Below are 6,313 nucleotides of genomic sequence, written 5' to 3' on the forward strand. Positions count from 1 at the left end.
TGGTAATGTTAGATTTTTCCATGCTTGCCCATCCGGTGACCTTGTAATAGTATTTCACTGGAGTTTTATTTTATTTTTTTTTTAAATATATATTTTATTTTTTTTAATTTTTTATTTATTTATTTATTTATTTATGAAGTCACACAGAGAGAGAGAGAGAGGCAGAGACATAGGCAGAGGGAGAAGCAGGCTCCATGCACCGGGAGCCCGATGTGGGACTCGATCCCGGGTCTCCAGGATCGTGCCCTGGGCCAAAGGCAGGCGCCAAACCGCTGTGCCACCCAGGGATCCCCTCACTGGAGTTTTAATTTGCATTTTTCAGATTACTAACATGGTTGAATACCTTTTCATATTTACCTTTCTTGATTTGTGAAGTGCTTGTTCAAATCTTTTGCCATTTTTCCTATTGAGTTCTCTGTTTTTCTTACTGTTTTTGTAAGAGCTGTTTTATGTACTCTGAATACTAGTCCTTTGTGGGTTGTAATTTTAATACAATTGAATTTATCAATATTTTCTTTTATGATTAGTACATTTTCCATATTAAGAAAACCTTTTGAGCAGCCCGGGTGGCTCAGCGGTTTAATGTCACCTTCATCCCAGGGCCTGATCCTGGAGACCCAGGATTGAATCCCACGTCCAGCTCCCTGCATGGAGCCTGCTTCTCCCTCTGCCTGTGTCTCTGCTTCTCTCTCTCTCTCTCTCTCTCTCTCTGTCTCTCATGAATAAATAAATAAAATCTTTAAAACAAAACAAAACAAAAACTTTTCCTATCTGGGATCATGAAGATATTCTACAATATTATCTGGTAGAAGCATTTTGTTTAATCTTGCACATTTATTTTTTTTTAAGATTTATTTATTTATTTTGAGACAGATGGGGGAGGGAAGGGGCAGAGGAGAGGGAGAGAGACTCCTTAAGCAGACTCTCCCTTGAGTGCAGAGTCTATTGTAGGGCCCAATGTAGGGCCCAATCTCATGACCCTGAGATCACGACCTGAGCCAAAACCAAGAGTCATACACTTAATGACTGTGCCACCCAGGTGCCCCTCATCATGCACATTTAGATTTATATTCCACTTATAATTGAGTATATGTCACGTAAAGTCAGAGGTCACATTTCATTTTTTAAAAATATGGATATTCAATTGCTCTAGTACCATTTATTGAAAAGTTTGACCTTTCCCCAAATGTAGGTCATATTATGAGATGTGTAGATGTGAGCAAGTCTGTTTCTATGTTTCTGGAGGGTGGGAGTGGGGGTCTGTACTGGGGCGTCAGTGGAAAATAAACCAAAGTCTGACCTGATGGGGCTCCACAGCTAGTGGGGACCACATGACAGGTCTCATGTGTCTATCATTTACTGCTCTTGGCAGAGAAAAAGAAATAGAAGAGAGGAGAGTCTTAGCAAAAAATCTAGATATGAAGAACAAAGTAACAGGGGTAGCAAAGAGGGGTTAGTGGAAGAGAAAAGAAGATAAATTCATAATATCTTATTCCTATTCCATTTTTGCAGAATCTTAGATATTACCTAACAGTAGTTTTCAAACTGGCATGCACAGAGGGTCCATTGTTTAAGATCTCTTTGCTGAAGTACTTTGTTAAGAATTATTTCAGTTGATAACTAAAAGGATTTTTAGAACAAAAGTACTATTTTTGGTAGTTTAATTACAGGGCTTTACATAGCAGTAGATGTTATTTTTTAAAAATTTAATATGCGGTATATTTAAATTTTGCTTCTTTAAAAAGGCACCGGTAGTGACTAAATCTAAATGGAGGGCAGGAGGGGACAAAGTATTTTATAACACTTGGCACCATTATATTGTCATTATTTAAGGCAATTGAGGAGCTAAATACAAAATAGGAATGAATCCAAACTTCTCCAACTCACTATGAACATATTCTAAAATATATCTAGAAAAAAAGACCAGAGAAAAGTGGAATCAAGTAAGCCTTGTGCTTACCTATGGAAAGAATTCCTCATCCAAATATTTAATAGACAAATGCTTCCCAATCAACCTTCTGGAAGAGTCTTCATTCATGCACACGTGCGTGTATTCAGCTAACAGCTAGTGGAAGTCTATTTGGTGCCAAGCACATGCTAACTACAAAGATAAAGAAGATACATGTCTTCTCTGCAAGAAAGCTCACAGATAATCATAGCCTAATGGAGTGCAATGATAGAGGGAGACAGAGAAGACAGGCGTCTAACATGGCAAGTGAGGGCGAGCAGGGTAGGCTCCTGGAGGAGGTGTCAGCTGGATTGAGTGCAAACCTTCCTCAAATTACAATGCAGTTACATCTCAATAAATCCATCATAAGTTGAAAATATCGTAAATTGATACATATATTTAATGCATTAAATATCTTAAATGCATTTAATACACTTAGCCTACCAGACATCATAGCTTAGCTTTGCTCACATTAACCATGCTCTGAATACCTACATGAGCCTATAGTTGGGCAAAACCATTTAACCGAAGTGTTGGCTATCTCATGAAATTTATTGGATACGGTACTGAAAATGAAAAATAGAACGGTTATATAGGAGCAGGATGGTTGTAAGTTGTATAGCCCTTGTGATGGTGCGGCTGTCTGGGAGTTGTGGCTTGCTGCCTGTCACTGCCCAGTGACATGAAAGAGGATTCTACCAGATGGTGCCAGCTGAGGAAAAGATCAAAATTCAAAGAATGGTTTTTACTGAATGCATATCACTTTTGCACCACCATAAAGTCAAAAAATTGTTAAGTCAGGGATATCTATATTAATGGTTGAATTGACATATGTATGATCTGAAATTGAATTAAACAAATACATATAGTAGGCATTAGAAACTTCAGGGCATTCAATGTTGGTGAAACATCACATGTGAGGTGAAATCATCACACTGTGAACATAGGCAGTTGGGTGGGCAGCCGCTTAGAGAGACTTATTGCTCTGTTAAGAACAATTAACATCTAATGAGTGCTCACTCTGTGCCAGATGCTACCCTAAGCATTTTATTAATCTCATTTAATCCTTCTGCTGCCCTATTCTATGAGGTAGGTACTATTTATCACCCCCCACTTCACAGATGAGGAAACTGAGGCCTAGTTTGGTTAAATAGTGTCCAAGTTCTCACAGCAAGTGGAGTCAGGGTGTGAACAGAGGCAGTCTGCCTTTAGACTCCATGCTCTTACCTACTTGCACCATGCCTCAGTGGCAGTGGAGGTTTTAACTAGAGATGCATTTTTCAGCTGGGAAGCAAAATAATCGAATTACATCCCAATACTCTGGATACAAATGAAACATTTTAATAACTCCACAGACTGAAAATTAGTTTAAAATGAGCTAAAACAGGTAGAGCAGTCAGTGCCCAAGGAGCTTGCTCTCTTCAAACAGAATGCACTGTGAACTGAGAACCAACTCTCCTAAATGAGATTAGTCAGCAGGGAAAATCTGCCCAACCTGGCCCGGAAATGGCTTCCCAACGTGTTACTTACTGATAGGGCTGCTTTGATCTCAGCTAAATGCTAAGGGTGTCTCCCTATTTACCGATTTAGAACGTAGCCCTTCCTGGCTGACCATGATGAACTTTTCTAACCCAGGAAAGAGCAGTGGGTCAACCCTGAGAAGGTGCTGGGTTCTAAAATGATGCTTTTTGTGCGAGTTAATGAATATTTGATCAATATTCATTAGGAAGAGAGGAGAGTAAAGAAAGGAGGAGAGTAAAGAATTTGTCTATTTCTCCACAATAGTCTAGGGCAGAGGATGCCTAGATCATTTATTTATCCATTGGTTCATCGAGCAAATATTTATTAACTTCCTAATTGGTTTAAGCACTGTGATGATTGGTGCGAAGGATATGGTGGTAAGCAAAATCAGACAAATTCCTCAAGGAGTTTGCAGTCTAGTGAGGGTAAAGGACACAAGTCAAAGAATTACTAACAAATGTGCAATTGTAACTATAGTGAATGCTTTGAAGGAGTAGGCAGTAAAGAGAGGAAATCTCCTTCTCTAGGAGGCTGGAAAGTCTTCCCTGAGGCAGTGAAGATTGAGTAAAGGTCTGAAAGGGAAAAGAGATAATAGTGGGAGCATTACTGATTGGGGAACCTCCAGTGAAAAGACCCTGAGGCAGGAAGAATGGTGCCTGGTCAAGGAATGCAAGGTGTCAAATGTGGCTGGTTTGAGACTAGGCTGGGGAGGTCAGTTTAGCCCTGCTAAGCCCGAGAGAACAAATTGGGGATTTGTTATTTTATGACAAGAACAAAGGTGGGTCAATAAAATGTTTTCAGTGTTTGTATTGGGGAATGTGTGGCATGATTAGATCTGCATTATTCCAAAAATATCTCTACTGAAAGAAAATTGCATTGGAAGGAGGCAAGAGTTTACTTGGTTCTTCTTTACCTGCATCTAAAGAACATTTATTGTGTGTTTACTGACACTGTTCAATAGAAATGTAACATAAGCCACATTTATCATTTTGAATTTTCTAAAAGTCGCAGTAAAGAAAGTAAAAAACAGTAATAGCAGGATTAATTTTAATATATTTTATTTTGCCCAACGTATCTATAATATTACCATCTCAGCATGTAGTAATATAAAAAAGTAGTACTAGTGAAGTATTTCACATTTTTTCATAGTCTTTGAAATCTGCTGTGTGTTTCACACACTTCAATTCAGAAACAAAATTTTCACTGGAAATACATCTGTATTTAGATTTCATAAAATTTACAGTTGAAAAAATAGGTTTGCATAGCCAAATTGTTCCAAATATACTTAAAAGTTTTCCAATAACCAAATTAGCTACCAGTTTTTAAATTAAAAAATAAGTAAAATTAAGAATTCAGTTCCTCAATCACAGTAGCCACATTTTAAGCACTCACCAGCCATATGTGGCTAGTGCCATATATTAGATAGAGCAGAAGGAACTTTTCCATCACTGCAGAAAGTTGTATTGGAAAACACAGATGTACCTGCTGGTGAGGCCTTGGGCATTCATCAGCATCCTTTTGGAAGATTTAATCTTTCAAAGATATTGATCATATTTATCTATAACAGCCCCACTATCTCGTTTTACTAAGGCTGAACACATTCAGCAGGCTTTGGTACTGTTTTGGTTTCTCAGGAAGATTTTCCTACTGGGAGGAAAATGAGCTAACCTGCTGAAATAAATATCCAGTATGCTAGGCTGTTACGGCTGTTACTTTTCTGTTTGAATCCTTGCCCTAGGATTCTCAGAATAAGCTGTCAACATCAAAGTACTAGCACCTTTGTGAGGCCTTATGCAAACTACAGCTCCTCACACTTTGCGCCTGGCAGCACCTATCTGCAAAGAGCAAACATTGATTTTCAAGTCTAATAATGACAATTACAAAATTCAACAAGCCACGGAGCCAATGACCCTCTGCCTGCTCTTCATCCTCAGGGGTCCCCAGTCACAGTGGTAGCTCCCACCAGAAGAGAGGGACCTGGAAGCAGATGTGTACAATTGAGGTGTCTGGCCCAGCAGGCCCAGACACCAGGCCTCAAGCTGCCAGTCTGCCAGGTGTCACCCCTCTTTACATAATTCCCCCAACTCCTTCTCTTCTTTACTCCCCATTTGGCTCAAAGCTGAGCAGGGAGATTTCTTTCTCTGTCACTCTAAGGATTTTTGCAAATTTCGATGGAAACCAATTTTGCTCTTGCTCTCAACTGTGGGCAATGTATAACTTTCACAAACCCCGTTATGTTTTGCCATGACTTCTTCCCACCCAACCCCATCTGATACTTTAAACACAGCAGATGTGAAAGAGCCCAATTCTATTCACTTTTCTATCAGAAATGTGAGCTCCTTGGAAGCAGGGAGCAAACGTTATCTTTGTATGTTGAAAAAAATTCCTTAAAGTTCTCTTCAGGGTTTCTCATCCATTATATGTAGCTACATAGGAGTTTGTTGCTTTTTGTGTAAGAATGGCTAACTCCAACTGAGCATTTACTAAATGGCAAGCACTTAACATAAATTCTCCAGTTTAATTCTTATATCCATTCTGTAGGGTAAATATTATTTGCCTTATTTTACAGGTCAGGAAACCGAGGCTCAGAGAGGTTAAAGAACTTATTTAACATCACACATCCGGTAAGAGGCAGTCAGGAGCTAAACGCAGCCCTAATCTGGGGTTAACTGGTATGCGACCCTGCTTTTCTAGGATGTTTTGCTACTGTATCCTTTTATTAAGTCTCTGGTGAGATTATGCTTGGTCTAAAAGAGAAAGGTTAGGCTTGGGCAGCCCCGGTGGTGCAGCGGTTTAGCGCTGCCTGCAGCCCGGGTGTGATCCTGTAGACCTGGGATCGAGTCC

Source organism: Canis lupus, chromosome 28, assembly GCF_003254725.2.
Source record: "Canis lupus dingo isolate Sandy chromosome 28, ASM325472v2, whole genome shotgun sequence".
NCBI classification, from domain to species: Eukaryota; Metazoa; Chordata; class Mammalia; order Carnivora; family Canidae; genus Canis; species Canis lupus.